This window comes from Protopterus annectens, chromosome 1.part2 (assembly GCF_019279795.1).
Source record: "Protopterus annectens isolate FY-2018-M chromosome 1.part2, PAN1.0, whole genome shotgun sequence".
NCBI lineage: Eukaryota > Metazoa > Chordata > Ceratodontiformes > Protopteridae > Protopterus > Protopterus annectens.
Window position 1 is genome coordinate 1,243,805,217 of NC_056727.1, and position 17,765 is coordinate 1,243,822,981.

At 45.1% G+C, this 17,765-nt stretch overlaps 1 protein-coding gene across 1 annotated transcript in view; it reads right to left on the reverse strand.

Moving 5' to 3' along the window:
• ZMPSTE24 (zinc metallopeptidase STE24) overlaps positions 1–17,765 on the reverse strand; it is an 842,432-nt gene that overhangs the window by 276,974 nt on the left and 547,693 nt on the right. The window lies entirely within an intron of this gene.

The window sequence follows — 17,765 nt, forward strand, 5'->3', positions numbered from 1 at the left end:
TTCAACGGGTATGGCAGATCATCTTTAAAATCCACTTCAGCTAGCACCAACTCAAGCAGACGGGGCCCCAGTTTAACAGCTCATCTGAAGGACAGCACGCTCAGAAATGTAGTACCCTCATTATACTGAACTGTAGTCTCAGCAATTGATGTACCTGGTGTGAGAATAGAACTCTCAGTCTTCTGCACCAAAGGAGTGTATGCTACCTGTTGCACCACTGACACTGCTAATGTAAAAAAAAAAATAAAAATAATAAGCAGTCATTGGTAGGTTTCCACAAAATGTCTGCGCCACGTGGACAAAAGGGAAATTTATCACTGTTGGTGTCCTATAACCAGTGCAAGCAAAAAGAAAAAAATTGCACTGGTTTTGGCTTCAGGGGACATTGCCTTTTTGTTTAAAAAAAGAACACTGTGCCCTATTTACTATTAAAAAAAAATACCTTAACTGCTCCAGGATCTAGTAGCCCAAAGGGAGGTTTTAATAAATGCAGCTCATTAAAGAAAAAAAAAAAAGGTAGTTGTATCTTACCATAACGTTCCATCTGTGTTGTTGATCATCCATTCATCACTGATGGGTTTCGGTTCCGTCTGCGGAACCGAGTTGGCCTTATACCAAGCTCGTAGCAGCCAAAAACTCTCGAGCTAAGCTTTTACCCACAATCCCCTTCTCTATTACCTCAGATCTAGTTTGGCCTAATAAGTAAAGCAGAGGATGTCTCGGAGCACAAACCTTAATCCAGGAAATGGACCAAAAGTATCCCCCAGGAGTCTCTAGGAGGGGGAAGGAGGGTGGGACATGAGGAATGATGAAGATCAACAACACAGATGGAACATTACGGTAAGACATAACTTCTTTATCTGATGTTGTTACTCTTCATTCTATTCATCACTGATGGGACAGAGTCCCCAGCTACCTTACATTACACATGGGTGGCCCTATGGAAGAACATTCCTAAGCACCACTGAACCAAAAGAGGTTCTTCCCCTGGAGACCAGATCCAACTTGTAATGAGTGATAAAGGTATGGGGGGAGCCCACGTAGCTGCTGCACAGTTGTCGTCCATTGAAGATCTGGAGTGGAACACCACAGAAGTTGCCATTGATCTGGTGGCGTGAGCTCTGATGTTTGGTGGAACAAACTTTCTTTCTTGGTTATAAATGAAAATTATAGTCTCTCAGCCATTTGTATAGGGTCACTTTAGAGACTGACTTTCCCATTTTTGGACCAGAAAAGGATATAAATAACTGGTCTGATTTTTGGATTGTTTTTGTTCTAAGTAAAATCTCAATTGTCTGTGAACATCCAGTAAATGTAAAAAATACTCTCCCTTGTTCGAAAAATTAGGAAAAAACACTGGCAAATCAATAGCCTGATTAATAGAGAGCTCAGAGATTACTTTGGGCAGGAAAGAAAGGTTGGTCCGTAGTGATACTCTGTCTTTATGGAAAATAAAATAAGGACACTTGGTAGAAAGAGTCTGGAACTCAGAAATGCATCTGGCCGAAGTAATAGCCACCAGAAAAAGATATTTCCAAGATAGAAACTTGATGTCACACATGGCTGCTGGCTTGAAAGGCGGCAATGTCAGAGATTGTAAGACAAGTGTGAGACTCCAGGGTTCTGTGGGCTGCTTAATTGGAGGTCTGGAATGATAGACTCCTTTTAAAAAGGTTTTGCTCAGACAATGAGAAATTAAAGAGGAGTCACCAAAATCATAATGAAAATTTGAAATGGCAGCTAAATGAACTCGAATAGTTGATGCTGTGGCACCCTCCTCAAAGTTAAACAAGTACTGGAGTGCAGCAGAGATCAGTGCAGAAAATGGATCTAGTTTTCTCTGTCTAGACCAAATAGAAAATCTTTTCCATTTGTCAGCATAAAGGTTCCTGGTGGATGGTTTATGTGAAGCCAGAATAATGTGATGTACTGGAGAGGGAAGATTACAAAGCCTGGCGATCATCGGAAGTGGAGAAGCCAAGCTGTGAGCTTGACACAGGTCAAGTTCGGGTGGCTCAACCCTTGAGGGTGAGAAATCAGATCTGGAGTTGGATCCAAGCTCCACGGTCTGCAAAGCAGATGAGGCCAGAGAAAGGGGAACCATACCTAACGTGGCCAATATGGTGTTATGAGGATCATTTTGCTTTTCAACCGAAGAGCTTTCTTCAGAACTAGAGGAATCAGAGAAATGGGAGAATAAGCATAAAGCAGTCCCATGGGCGAATTGTGGATAAAATCGTCCCTCAGGGACTGCCCCTGCAAATTATGGCGAAGTAGTTGCTGCATTTGTTGGTGGACGGGGAGAGAACAGGTCACAGCAAGGCTGGCCTCAGCGGGTGAAAATCTTTGCCGCTAAGTTGGGGTTGACGGAACGACTCGTGAGGCAGGAGAATGCATCTGCACAATTTGCCTGCGATTACACTGGAATTCCCCGGGGATATGCGTTGCTATCAGAAAGTGGTTAGAAGCTATCGCCCATTGCCAAACTCTCATGGCCTCTCGACATAGGAGATAGGACTTGGTTCCTCCTTGTTTGTTGATATACCAAACTACTGACATGCTGTCCGATTGGATAGCAATTGTTCCTGAAGGAAGGGCAGACTGACATGCTTGTAATGCCAAAAGCACTGCCCTCAGTTCTAAAACATTTATATGCAGATTGGCCTCTAAATTGGACCATGTGCCTTGGGCAGTCATTCCTTGAAAATACCCCACCCTCTACCCTATCAGGGAAACATCTGTGGTCACAATGGCGCTGGGCTGGGGGGTGGAAGTATCAGCTCCAAAGTTCAGTCTCTAGCTTCATCCACCAAGAAAGATCTCGTTTTCATCAATTTGTAATTCGAATCTGGAAGGACAACGGGTGGCGATTCAGATACCTTTGGGGTAACAGAAGCCACTGTAGGAGTCTCATGCGAAGCCTTGCTAGGAGTACTATAGATATAGATGCTGCCATTGACCCTAACAGCTGCAGGACCTGTCAAGCTGGAACCAAGTTGTGGCAGAGTATCACTTGGAGCTGGATCCTTAGTCTTTGAAGCCTGTGATCTGGGAAGAGATTAAGCAAGAGCGAGTATTGAATGCCATCCTTATAAATTCCAAGGTTTGGGTTGGAGTTAGGTTGGACTTCTCCCAGTTTATTGAGATTCCCAGGTGATTTGCCAAAGAGAGGCTGTAGTGCAATGCTGTTACCAGTAGGTGGAAGTGGTGAGGAGCCAATCATCCAGATATGGAAACAACCAGAATCCTTGTAGTCTGAAGTGAGCTGTTACTGTTATCATGCATTTGGTGAACACTCTGAAGGGCAAGGCACGGAATTGACAATGATTGGCTCCCAGACAGAAGAAAAGGAACCTTCTGGAACATTTCTCCATCTTGATGTGGTAATACGCATCCTTAAGGTCTGGCAAGCACATCCAATCGCCTTCCTCCAGAAAGGGGAGAATGGACTGAACCATGACCATCCGGAATTTTGCTTGGCTGACAAACTTGTTTAAACAGCTGAGATCCAAAATTGGTCTCCAGTCCCCTGTCTTTTGGCAACAAAAAGAAACAGTACAACTTTTCTATTTGTAGAGCTGCTTCTTCCCTTAGACTGGGTGGAATGTCTAGGATTCGTTTTGGTGGTTTTGGGTAGAAGTTGAATGGGATTTGGTAACCTCTTGTTATATTCTACACCTAAGAATCGATGGTAATTGATAGCCAGGCACTGGGGTGCAGAGAAAGACGTCCCCCCGACTGCTTCCAGATGAAAGCAATTGGGCCTCTCTTCAGGAGTGCTGATAAGACTGTCTATAGAAAGAATCTCTGGGGTTATCTTCTGTACCAAAGAATCGATGGTAATTGATAGCCAGGCATTGGGCTGCAGAGAAAGACGTCCCCTGACTGCTTCTAGAAGGAAGCAATTAGGCCACTCTTCAGGAGCGCTGATAATGCAGTCCAGATAAAAATCTCTGGAATCCTGATTACATGGACCCCCCCTCAACCTTTGTAGGGGCGTCTTCTAGAAGTGCTGCCCCCTCTGCCTCTGGGGGTGAACTCACCATGTTTGTCATGAAAAGGACCAAGAAATTTTTTGTGCCACAACTGCCCACTCCCTCTGGTTCCTGCAGAAAGGATGCTGAGGAGTGGAGAAACGTACACCAACTGCAAGCAGGGTCTTACCATCCTGCTCACACCTGGCTAGCGTCTCCCTCACTTTAGGGCCAAACAGGGAAGATGCTTCCATTGGAGTGTTAAGGAAGGAAGACTTAAAAGGATCCACAAAGTCACATAGCTGCATCCAGACAGGACGTCTCATAACTACACCTGAACTCACAGCTCTAGCCGCCCCTGCAGTTGCATGTGAAACTAACCTCACGGATGAATTAGAAATTCATTCCAGGGTAGCTAGCTGCGAGGCTACCTTGTCATTAACCTCATCAGACCTGTCCTGATTCAGTACCAGAGAGTTCGGAGACGAGGTCTCTCTCGAGTCTGGTGAAATGTGCCAGGTAGTTCAAGGATCAAATTGCAAAGGTTGATGAAGCAAATACTCGCTTCCCCAGTCTGTCCACCGCTCGGGACTCCCTATTAGGCGGGTGAACAGTATGGCTCTCCTCAGTGAGCTCCTTCTTGGTGGCTGCCGCCACCACTATATCATCTACTGGTAAAACTTTTGACCAATGAGGATTTTCTTCAAGGAGGGACAGGAACTTGTCTGGTCTCCTGGGGATTGCTTCAACAACATCAGGATTTTTCCAGGCGTGCTGCACCACAAAAGTACAGTTGTGTACACTTACCATAAATGTAGATGTTCGAGTGTATTCACTGTTGCAGTCATTACATTTGGATAATCCTGCTGGCAGGTTGCCCTCAGTCGGCCTGAACTACAAAGTCTTGGGTCCTGCGTCGGCTGCTGTCGCCCCTTCCCTGACATCAGGTCGTCAGGGGTATTTTAAAAGAAGCAGCTGACACCATTTTCTTTAGTTTTTCTTGCCCCAGAAGTCAGGTGCCCCCTAAAAGGGTAGCCAAAATTTATATCTATATATACAATTACATGCACCAATTTAAACTTTACCTTCATCTACAAGCAAATACGTCACATAGGTTGTATAAATCAGAGAAGGAAAGATAGGTTTCATCAGAAGGAAAAGGGGGATGGCAGGTGGGTAAAGTACAGTTGCGTACCTACCATAAATGTAGATGTTCGAGTGTATTCACTGTTGCAGTCATTACACTTGGGTTATCCTGCTGGCAGGCTACCCGCAGTCGGCCTGAATTCCAAAGTCCTGCTCCGGCGTCGGTTGCTGTCACCTCTTCTGACGTCAGTGCGCCAGGGGTATAAAAGATGCAGCAGACGCTATTTTCTTCAGTTTTTCTTGCCCCAGATGTCAGGTGCCACCAAAAGGGTAGGCTAAAAAAACATTGCTTATAAAAGCATGCACTAAAATAAACAATACCTTCATCTACAAGCAAATACACCACATAGGTTGTATAGGACAGAGAAGTACAGATAAGTCCCAGCAAGGAAAGGGGGATGGTGGGTAAGGGCCCGCCGATGTCGCACCACCGACGTCATCTCTGCTGTCAATCTTCGGCCATCGTACGACGCCATTCTCCTCAGTGTTTCTGCGTGTTGGATGCCAGTCAGCCCTTTGCAGGGTAAATGCATGATAGAGTCCGGTGCCCTAAATAGATAGAGTGTGTGATAGACAATAAGCATATATGCACACATATACAAAGCATCTATAAAAAGAATCCCCCAACAGTTATCCATAAGGAGGGCAGACACCCAGAGTACCCCAGAAGGGAAGGAGGGACGGACTGCAGATGCTATAGAGTTCTATTATCTAAACACATCTGGTATATATGACTGTGTATACATTATATTCATGACAAAGACATCTATCACAACAAGTGGGTAAATACCAGCCCTATAGGGAGGAGGTAGCAGGTAGAGGACAGGTTTAAGATCCTTGTAGTACAGCAGTGGCAAACCCTGCTCGGGATCTGAGGTAGAGGCAAATCAACCCTATGGCAAATGTGGCGCAAAATTATCCGGCAGTTGAAAAAATCCTTTATCACACTGTGAAGCGCCTTGTGGCAGTGGCTGCTGCCCCTTGTAGAATGAGGTCTTATGTTCTAGTAAGTTGGTTGCTTCGGGAAGGAGTAACAGAATCGTATGCAATTTCCTGTCCATTTGAGATTGTTCATTTAGAAAATCGTTTTCAATTTCCCAGTTGCATAGTGTGGTGAAGAAGGTGTCAGTCTTTTCTGCTATTTTTGTTCTGAGGCTACAAAAGTTGAGTCAGTCTTTCACCTGGAAGAGATCTTCTATTCTTTTCCTTTTGTTTTGTGGGTTGGGAAAGTCTGAAGGTAAACAGATTTATGGAATTAAAAGATACCTGAAGTACCACCTTAGTAATGCAATGTCTGGGATTAGTCCTCTCTGACACTCTATCTCCTCAAGAATGTGGAAGGGCTGTGTAGCCAAGAAGGCCCTTGGTGTTCTGATTTGGGAAAGAAAGTAAGGCCAGCCACCTGCTTTATGTGACAGAGGTTCTTGCCTTGCTGTTGCCAAGCGATCCGCTAAAAAGGGTTGCTGTCAGTTTTAGGGTGTAGGTTCGAAGATTTTCCCTCACAAAGTAATCAAAGGTTTCCCGGACAGGTTTTCCATTAGGGATTCCTCTGAGGAACTCTGGTGGTTTGCCTGTGAAAATGCAGGAGGATTGTAAAGCTGACAGTGTATAGAAAAGTTGATGCATGTATCTATGTGATGGAGCATAGGAGGCTCGAATGAAATAGTTCTGACTTGAACTCCAGAATGTGTAGGCAAGTATGAGTGTTTCTGACACATCTTTTTTCTCTTAGCTGAAATATGTTTGACAAACCTTTTCCATTTTAGCAGTTAATGACAGAGTTGGTCTTGCTTCTCCAGATAATGTCTTTAACTTTGAGAAAGTTCTGATGTTTCGCACATATGTGATGTTCATGCGCAGTCAAATGCAGCCGCTTTTGTGTCTGGATGTATGATGCTGTCTGTTGAAGGAGCATTTTATTTTTGGATGTATGATGCTGTAGTTGTTCTGAGTTAACATCAGTGGTATTGGCCACATGTTGTTCCAGTTTGGGGCTCAGCTAGGGGATACCAGTGTTGTCTTAGTGATTTTTAGTTAAAATTCTTTGTGTTGTCATGAAGAGACTCGATTTTGTAGCTGTTACTGTCCTTCCTCAGGTGAAGAGGAGAGGTGCAGCACCATCCTAGGTGGTGGACTGTCCTCGAGTCCTTTTTTGAGCTGGTGAGTGAGAGGTGATTGAGATAGATCTATCCGTGGCATTCCCCATTGAAGGTGTGAGGTCTCTTTATGTCCGGTGCAGCTTCCATTCGTGGGCATCCGGCGGTTCTGCTTAAGCATCAGAAATTGTGAGCATTGTATTTTCCGGTTCTGCTTAGTATGTCTGCTATCAGATTGTTAGAGCCTAGTGCTAGGGTCCACAGCTCCAAGGTCATTCTGCATAGGTGTGTATTCTGCTTGCCTCCTGTTTATTGATGTAAACAAATGATGACTTGCTGTGCCTTGATGTTGATGTTGTCTTGGCCTCTCTTTCCCAGGTCATGGAACATCATGATTGCCAGTTTTACTGCCAGTTTTTTTTGATTGATGCAGGTTTTAGATTGTTGTCTGTCCTTATCATCAACTGGCCCTCTTGAGCGCATGTGTCCAGCTTGTGATTCTGGAAGCCGCCCAAGCGATGTCTGGGTTTGGCCTACATCTGGATGAAGGGCAGGCAGGGGTTTCACATCGGCATGCAGGAGCAGGCGCCCCATAGATCCTGTTTTTGGAGCGGGAATTAGTGGGTTTTCTGTTGATGACTGTGTGTCTGTGTTAGAACTACAAATTTTAGTGGTACCACTATACCCATATGTGTAGTCTGGCAAATGGGACCAAGATTTTGGATTTCTGTTTCAGACTGTGTCTGTGTTGGGACCATTTTCTGTTAACTTGTTCTATTTTGTTTAGTTTCAGTCTGTAAAGTTCCTTTCTTTTGTTTGTCTGTAGGAAGGAATTTTGTTTATTGTACCTGTATTCATTCCGCCGCTGTTTGGGATCCTTGTTTGCCATGGTATCAGCCTTTGACTTCTTTTGTAAATTGACTGTGTATCCCAAAATTTGTTGCAAGTAAAATGTTGTTTGTAAATCTGTTGTCAGCACTTGTTGTTGGATGCGTGCAGTTTTGGGTTTTGTTGAATGCAGTGGTCTTTAATCCCCCAATTAGTCTTGTAAGGCACTGTGTGATGCCAGGCATTTGTTGATATTGTAATGCAGTAGATAAAGCAAAGGGTAAATGCTGAGGCATGGGGCAGAAATCCATATTGCTGATGCTCTGAGGTATCTTCTGCAGATTGGTGCAATTCATGGGACTCAGGGCATGCCTCCTGAGATTCAGAGTCGATTGAAGAGACTTTGGCAGGAATCCTCTGTATAGTTGGCAGAGGGTGCAGGGGAGTCAGCATTACACATTGATGAGTGTATTTAAGGTGATTGTGTCGAGAATTGTTAGAATAGTTTTTTCCTTTTTTCCTTTCTTGGAACTCTGAGTAGAACCTTGTTCCTTGTTCTGTTGCGTTTAGCTTGGCACTTTTTTCACATTTTCTAACAACTTATTCCTCTGTTTTCTGTTTGGAGATGTCTTTTGTTGGCCCTTTTTTGACATTTGAAGTGCAACTTTTGACTGGTAAAGTGTGTTGATCTGGTTTTTACCTGATCACTTGTCTTTTGTAATCCACTTGTCTTTTGTTATGTAGTAGCCATCCTTAAAAGGTTAACTTTCACATGAAACCCCGGCAGGCCTTGATTTAGATTGGGGGGTTAAGTCTTGTGCTGATTGCATGAGGTAGTGGAGCTGTCTGTAGAGGCAGTGGCTGCCCTTGCCACTGTCGCCCCTTCTTGCTGCTGCTCTCTCTGAGCATTCCCTCCTCTGAACCTCTATTTGCAGCCTTTGAAATTTTTGCCTCTGTAGGAAAGCGACCACTAAGTAAGGCCGCCTCTGGAGGCCGTGGGGGGTTCTTGCTGAATTGAATCTTTAACAGTTTTTGCAGATTTTGCCTTTCAGTTCCTGCTAATTTTTCTTTTTCTTGCTGGAAACAATGTACCAAACTTGAGGGTGTAACAAGGAGTCCATAGCAACCAGCTTTCAACATGATTTTAAAAGCTCATGTCAAATCCGCTTTTGGCCTAGCAATAATCATTCTTGTCTCGTCATGGCTGAGCATCATGAAATTTAGTGCAATATCTCCAAGCACTGTTGTTATCATATTACCATAAATGTATGTTATTTTATCAAAGATCTAGCTTCTTCTAATTTGCATAGTTAATTGATCAGTATAGTTAGTTTTTAGTTAACTGTATCAGATAATCTCTAGACAGTGTAAAGTATCTTTGTTTAAAGCTCTAGCTGAGAGAGTGAGAGAAGCATCTGTCTAGACCTTTTACCCCATCTTGACCTTGAATCCTTTCAGAAGGAATAGGGGTTTAGCTGTTTTTAGCTGTGGCTGAGTTTCTGGGGGGAGAGGTTTTTGGTCTGCTGTGGGAGCCTTGTAAAGGTAGAGTGATAATCAGGTGGCTGGTTTGGCAGGGGGTTTTGTAAAGGTAATCTTTCTGGAGCTGGAGTTAGGTAATCATCTGGGTGCCACACAGAACCACAGTAAAGAATCTGGAGCGGGCAGAGGCAGGTGGCTGGGGTAGGTGCAGCCTAAGTCAAGTCTTAAGTCTAGAAAAATCCTGCTGAACTCTGTGGTTCTGTAAGAATGCATGGCTTTCTTCCTGGAAGTTCTCTTTCTTCTGGTGGGGGTCTGCTGGAATGGATTCTTCAGCATCAGAATCTTCAAAGGAGAAAAGGAGCCTCAGGCTGGTCAGCTGTGTTGGATTCATGAGCATCATCATCAGAAGATTACCGGGTTCAAGGGGCTCTGTCTTCTAGTCCTTCTCTGGGGCTGAGATTAGAGATCTCTAAATTAGAGGGCTTAAAAGAGATTCGTCAGTTCTTATTTGAGAGGCTGAGAGAAGAGCCTGGGCTGGAGGGGGTTTAACATGAGAATTAAGTAGTCTTTTTGGCTTTAGAAGTTCCATGGTAATGGCTTAATGGACATGCTGTTTAGGCCTAGCAGCTGCTCACAGTAGAGGGCAGGAGACATCCAGCGATGGCATATGGCACAAGTCAGTGGCAAAATTTCATGCGAGGTATCTGAAGGATGCAGGGGGTAAAGCCAGTAAGAATATAGTCAGGTTCACAGGGGCAGTTTGAGCAGTTTTCTCGCCTCGTTAGACACCGAGCAGTTTTTGCTTTTGCTTTGCCGCGCCGGCGAGAGCGAAACGAAGGTTACGTATGGTGTTTGTTTCGTTTTTGCGTAGGTAGTCGGAGAACCGAATGCATACGTAATTAGTAAAGAAAGTACGAAAACGATTGTTCAAACTCCGTTACGATCGACGCCAGGTTGCGACCGCTGAAGGGAGAAGGCGCATTTAACAGGCTGTGCTGGGCTGGGCCTAGGCAAGGGGCACAGGCTAAGTGAAATCTTTATGCGAGGTATTTGTTTCACAGGTTGTTGTTTTGTTAACTTAAACACATCGGCTGAGGAAGAAAGAGTCTCAACGGGCGAAGAGTTTAGAAGTCTTCGGCGCAGTAAGTGGTACGGTGGATCTCTCTCCACATCTCACCGCACTTCATAACGACTTGCTTCGCTTCGCCACGCTGCAGCGCAAGAAAAGTGAAAAATGCGGCGGCTGATGCTGCTTTTGAAGACCAGCAGAGAGAGATGCCGGCGGGTGGAGCATCAGCATTCCGTCGCGGACCGGACTTTGGGAATCCCGAGGAGGAGGGCTGCCTGCACACAGGACAACCCACTTGTTATGACTGCAGATGCATCCATGAAGGACATCCTGGACTGCAACAGTGAATACATAATCTACACTTATGGTAGGTACACAACTGTACTATGTTCATCGTGTTTCACTGTTGCAGTCATTACACTAGGGTTGAATCCCAAAGCTGAGGTTGGGCGGCTAGGTCTAAATAGAATTAGGAGTGGCTATAAGGCCCTGCAGAACTGCAGTGGCAAAGCCTACTCTGGATTTAGAGTAAATAGGTAAGTGGTAGTGCTTAGTAAAAGTGTGCACTGAAGTCCAAGTTGCAGCCTCCAAAATATCCTTGGTTGGTACTCCTCTGAGGAAGGCTGCTGAGGTGACTGCTGCCCTGGTAGAATGTGGTCTAATGCCCTTAGGCACTGACTTGCTATGTTGTGAATAGTAGAAACAAATGCAGTGTCCTATCCATTTTGAAATAGTCTGCTTTGAGATAGCCTTTCCTTGTGATCCTGCAGCATATGCCACTAAAAGTTGCTCAGTCTTTCTGAAAGCTTTAGTTTTGGCCAAGTAGAAGCGTAGCTGTCTGTGTATGTCCAAAGAATGCAAACGTCTCTCCTCATTATTCTGTGGGTTTGGGAAAAAAGTAAGCAAATGAACGGTTTGGGTAAGAGCCACACTGGACACCGCCTTAGGCATAAATGTTGGGTTTGTCCTTAGAGAAACCCTGTCCTGATGGAACACAATAAAAGGTTCCACAGCCATTAATGCCTGTAACTCTGAGACTCTTCTTGCTGAAGTTATTGCTAGAAGCAGAGCTGTTTTCCATGATAAAAATTTTATCTCAGCTGTATTAGCTGGCTCGAAAGGAGGCTGTGTGAGTTTTTCCAAGACAAAATTGAGGTCTCATGCAGGTATTGGTGCTCTCCTTGGAGGTCTTATATTTTTGGCCCCCCTGAGGAACTGCCTAAGCAATGTATGTGAAAAAATAGGTGGGTCTGTATTGTAATGAGCTGAAATGGCAGAGGCATGGATCTTAATTGATGAGAAGGATAGACCTTTGTCCAGCATCTCTGTTAGATATCGTAAAATCTGAGGTATATTTGGGACAAGCACGTCAATTCCTTGTGTCTGGTTCCAAGCACAGAATCTCTTCCATTTTTCTGCATAAGATTTTCTGGTGCTGGACCTCCTGGCCTCCAAAATAACATCCAAAACCGCTTTAGACAGAGGTGTATTCTGAATGGTTACACTATCCGTCATGCAGCTAGATTTAGGGTTCTGAGTTGGCTGTGCAGGATCTGATTGTTTTGTTGGGTCAGTAAATGAGGAATTTGAGGCAACGTCCAGGCTGGGCCTTGGGACATGCTCCTTAGGATTGGGTACCAGTGTTGGCGTGGCCAATCTGGGGCAATTAGTATAATTTGTGGCTTCTCTTGTCCGACCTTTAAGAGTACCTTGGGGAGGAGAGGCAGTGGAGGAAAGGCATATACTGTAAGGTTGTTCCAGCTGAATGACAAGGCATCCTCTTTCCATGCTTGCTTGTGATAAGTCCTTGTGCAAAATCTCTGAAATCGGCAGTTGTGAGGTGAGGCAAAAACTATCTATGTCTGGGCATCCCCATTTCCTTATCAAGCTGAAGATTTGTGGATCTAATTTCCACTCGTGAGGATCCATGAGGTTTCTGCTTAGTTCGTCTGCCAGAGCATTTGTTTTTCCTGGCAGGAATTCTGCTTGCAGGTGTACTTGGTAGGTCAATGCTGTGTTCCACAAAATCATGGCTTGTCTGCAGAGGGGGTAGGAATGTGTGCCCCCCTGCTTGTTTCTGTACCACATAACTGTGGTGTTTTCCATCTTTATCAGCAGCTGTCCTGGGTGAAGTAGGTCCTTGAAGGCTGTCAGGGCATTTTGTACAGCTAACATCTCTTTTTGATTGATGTGAAGATGCCTTTGGCTTGGGGGTCATGTGCCCTGAATACATTTTCCTGCTATGTGGACCCCCCCCCCCCCAGGCATAATCTGACGCATCTATTGTTAGTGTTTGCCTGGTGGTGGGTGAAGTGAAAGGCTGTCCCTTGTTGTGGTGACAGGCCTGTGCCCACCTTTGAAACTTCTGCTGCAGGTAGGGAATGAGTGAAATTAATGATACCATTGTAGTTTCCTCATATGCAGTCTTGCATATGGAATTAGCAGAATGCAGGAGGCCATGTAGCCCAGAGCCGGCAGAACTTTTCTTGCAGATAACTTGGTCTTTGTTGCCAAGCTTTTGAAGTAAGAAGTCAGTTGCCTTTGTCTGGCGTGAGATAAGCCATCTCGGGCAGTTGTATTTAAGCTTGCACCCAGGAATATTATCTCTTGAGAGGGTACTAGCTTTGATTTTTTTTCGTTGACTGTGTACCCTAGGCATGTTAGAAGTTTTTTCACAAACGGCAGATGCTGTAGAAGAATGTCCTTGTTCTCTGCTTGAATTAGGCAGTTGTCCAAGTACGGATAGATTTGTATTCCTCTTTGTCTGCAGAATGCAATTACTGGTGCCAGGCACTTTGTAAACACCCTGGGCGCAGTAGATAAGCCAAAGGGCAGTGCAGAGAATTGGTAATGCATTGAGCCAGCCTTGAATCTGAGGTATCTTCTGCATATTTGTCTGATTTGGACATGCAGGTATGCCTCTTTTAGGTCTAAAGTAACAAGCCAAGCGTTCTTGCCCAGCATGGGCAGAAGCTGCTGAAAAGTCAACATTTTGAATTTTGGTATATCCAGGATTGTGTTTAGAATAGATAGGTCCAGTATTGGCCTCCAGGCCTTGTCTTTTCTGGGTACCAAGAACAGTCTTGAGTAAATTCCCTGTCCCCGCTCTTGCTATGGCACTTGCTGAATGGCCCTCATGTCCATGAGGGATGAGACTTGTTTTTGTGCCTCTGCCCATTGATTTTTTGGCAGATCTGGCCAGCCATTTGCCTTTGGCAGGGTATGGAAATGGAACTTGTAGCCTTGTGACACAATATTTAGGACCCACTTGTCCTGGGTTATAGTGTGCCAATTTTGAGAAAAAAGAGCTAATTTTCCCCCTAATGGTGCTGCCAGGAGATAAGTGCTTGGTGCAGACAGGGGGAAGTCATTGGGACTGTTTCCTGTATGGTTGTGATTTGTCTTCTCCAACTTTGGAGGTAGAAGCCCCCCATTGCTTTGGGCAGTATGAACCTTGCGCCTCAGATCTGCCTCTAGGGTGTCTGGATCTGCCCCTTTGAGGTCTGCTTGACACTAGGAAAGGACCAATTCTTTGTTGGCCAGTGTCTACTAAACCCAGGTGGCTGTACTTGTAAAAGATCTTTAACCGTTTGCATAGATTTAACTTTGTCCTCCATTTTCTTTAACACCTCTTCTGCCTTAACACCAAACAAAAGTATCATGCTGTAAAGGTGCACCTAATAATTTAGCTTTAACATGATCAGGCAGATTTTGTTCCTTTAACCAAGCATGCCTCCTAATTACAGAACCTGCGACTGCGGCCCTGCAGGAGGCCTCTAAAGAATCAAAACCACATTGCAAAGTATGCTTTCCAGCTTGGTTCAGCTGCATGCAATAAATCCTGCATTTCCTTGTTTTCTGCACATTCAGAGTTTAACAACATTTTCAGTTTAAGCAATGCCATGACATGTTGCTGATATTTGAGCATATGAAACTGACAGTTTAAAGCACTTCTAGTCAAGGTAGCAGATGTGTAAACCTTTTTTCCCCATCTATCCAGTGCCCTAAAATCTCTGTCAGAGGGGGTAGGGTATTTTGCAGCGGAAGCCTCAACTCCTTTGGGACTCTGAGAAATAGTTTCTGGGTCTGTAGCAGGGTTTTTAAAAAGGAATTTATGAGAGTTAGGAACCTTGTAATATCTGTCAGGCTTAACAGGCACTGGAGGTAAGGAGTCAGGGGTAAGACTAGACTCCGAAAACACAATCTACAATGTCTAACACAGGTGGGATGGCTAGTGGCTTGTGTTGAAGTAGTAAAAGGAAATTCCTGAGCCTCTTTTTAGATTCCGAAAAATCTTGGCTCGCCCAGTGGAAATGCTCCCTCATGGTATGTAAGGTTTCTCCAAAAGAATAGTCCTCTGGAGGAGAAGCTGAAGGTATAGATTCTTCAGCATCAGAATCCTGATAGGGGGGGAAAGAATATTCCTGATCAGAAGAGGAACCAGAAGAAATGGAAACCTGATCAGAAGATTCATAGTCAGTCTCTTGCCTAGGCCTCTTTTCAGGAGGGGGATGAGAACCCCTGATAAAGGTAAATCAAGTCTTCGGCCATTTTGAGCATCTGTTTTTTGGGCATAGTGGCCTGACCACGTGGCTCTTGAGTTTGTTTCTTTGCTTTGGAAGGTGCTTTAGTCTTTGCCTTTGAAGCTGTAGCTGGTTTGATGTAAAAATGTTTAGGCCTGAATACACCCTCAAAAGCCAGTGCCTGCTCAGCGGCTCCGGACCCATATGAAGGGATAATATCTGAGGCTCCAATATCTTGAGTTTCCAGCGGCATGGCCGACTCCACGTGGGAGTCGGTAGCGGCCTGCGAAAGTGCCTCACTGAGGACCGGTGAACGGGCAACTGGCTTAGGAGAAGCTTCGTCGTCTGTTTTGGGCCTCGGTTGTCTCTTTCCTTTTCTTTGCGTTTTTTGTGAACTCCGGTAGTCGAATGGCTATCCAACGATTAAACCGGCGTCCAAAATAGTTTACAGCATAATCATACCGATGCTTAATAGTGCATTGGTTAAATCTAACACAAAAGCGACAACCAGAAACATTGTGATCAGGGCCTAGGCAAGGAATACAGTAAGAATGAAAATCCTTATGAGGTATTTGCTTCCCACAAGAAATACAATTATTAACTTTTTCTGACATCGGTCTGGAGCAAGAAAAATGTTTCCCCAATGGAGTACTTAGCTTTACTGAAGACTTCAGATCTGAAATTCTAACACGAAAATCTCAGGAGTCGACCGAACGGCACTTGCGAACTGCTTCTGCTTCGGGCACCGCGCAGCAAGAAAGACTGAAGAAAATGGCGTTGGCTGCTTCTTTTATACCCCTGACGATCTGACATCACGGAAGGGGTGACAGCAGCCGACGCAGGACCCAAGACTTTGGAATTCGGGCCGACTGAGGGCAATCTGCCAGCAGGAATACCCAAATGTAATGACTGCAATAGTGAAACACGAAGAACATCTGAACCAACTCATCGGCAGGCGAGGCCACCCAGGAGGTAGATGGTCGAGCACGAAAAGCCTGCAGAAAACCGGATTCCTCGGAAGGGTTTTTGGGCTTCCAATCACCCTTCTGTTTCAAGATCTCAAGGATGTCTCCAAAGGAGACACCTTCAGGGGGTGTTTGTGGGGATCCTTCCCCTTCATCGTAATCTGTATCCTCGGTGAGAGACTCCTCAGGGGAGTCCGCGTGTTTCCTCTTGCACGATTTCTTCCTAGAAACTTCCTCAGTGTGAGTGTCTGAGGAGGACCAGGAGGAAAAGATGCCCTGAAAAAGGGTCTCCTGTGGCTCCCGTGCTCGATCTGGGACGGTAGCCTGTGACAGCCGCTGCTCAGGGTGAGGACATGGAGGTTCCGACACCGAAGGCTTGCCTACAGAGGCAAGAGCCCACTCCATCACTTGGAAGGCAGAGCCGCCAGAAGTGGGATGTGGGCCCGGAACAGAGAAAGACAACCTCGGAACCGGGGTTACACCCCGCTCTGTTGAGACCGCTCCCAGGAATGGAGCCTCAAGCTGGATCGGTACTGACAGGGCTCCTGACAACATGGATGGCACCGTAGAGTGGGTCAGCGTCGAACTTAGAACAGAGGATCCTGTAGTCCAATCCCAGGACTGAAAGACCTGGTTCCAACAGCACTGAAGGCCAAATGATTGGCTCCGGGCCAAAATGAAATCCACAACTGGCACTGAAGCCAAGGGTGCCGAGAACAGCGTCAGTGCAGAGGGCTTCGAAACGTACAATTGTGTACACTTACCATAAATGTAGATGTTTGAGTGTATTCACTGTTGCAGTCATTACATTTGGGTTATCTGCTGGCAGGTTGTCCTTAGTCCGCCTGAATTCCAAAGTCTTGGGTCCTGCGTCGGTTGCTGTCTTCTCTTTCATGACATCAAGTCGTCAGGGGTATAAAACATAAAGCAGACGCCATTTTCTTTACTTTTTCTTGCCCCCGATGTCAGGTGCCCCCAAAAAGGTGGCAATATTTTATATATATATATATATATATATATATATATACATATACATACACACACATCAATATAAACTTTACCTTCATTTACAAGCAAATACACCACATAGGTTTTAGAAGACAGAGAAGGAAAGATAAAATTTAGAATGACAGGGGGATGGGCGGGAGGGTAACCTGGACTGCAACAGTGAATACACTCGAACATCTACATTTATGGTAAGTGTACACAACTGTACTATGTTCTTCGTGTTTCACTGTTGCAGTCATTACATTTGGGTAGAATTCCAAAGCTATGGTTGGGAGGCTGGAGCTAAACAGCATTGGGTGTGGCTATAAGGCCCTGCAGCACTGCAGTGGCAAAGCCTGCCCTGGACTTAGAGTAGAGAGGCAAATGGTAATGCTTTGTAAAGGTGTGAACAGAACTCCAAGTAGCAGCCTCTAGAATGTCTTTGGTTGGTACTCCTCTGAGAAAGGCTGCTGAAGTAGCTGCAGCTCTGGTGGAATGAGACCTAATGCCCTGAGGCACAGGTTTACTATGGTGTAAGTAGCAGAAATGGATGCAGTGGCTTATCCACTTTGAAATAGTCTGCTTTGAAATAGCCTTTCCTTCTGATCCTGCAGCATATGACACTAGTAATTGCTCAGTTTTTCTTAGAGCTTTAGCCCTGCTCAAGTAGAAACTTAGCTGTCAGTGTATATCCAAGG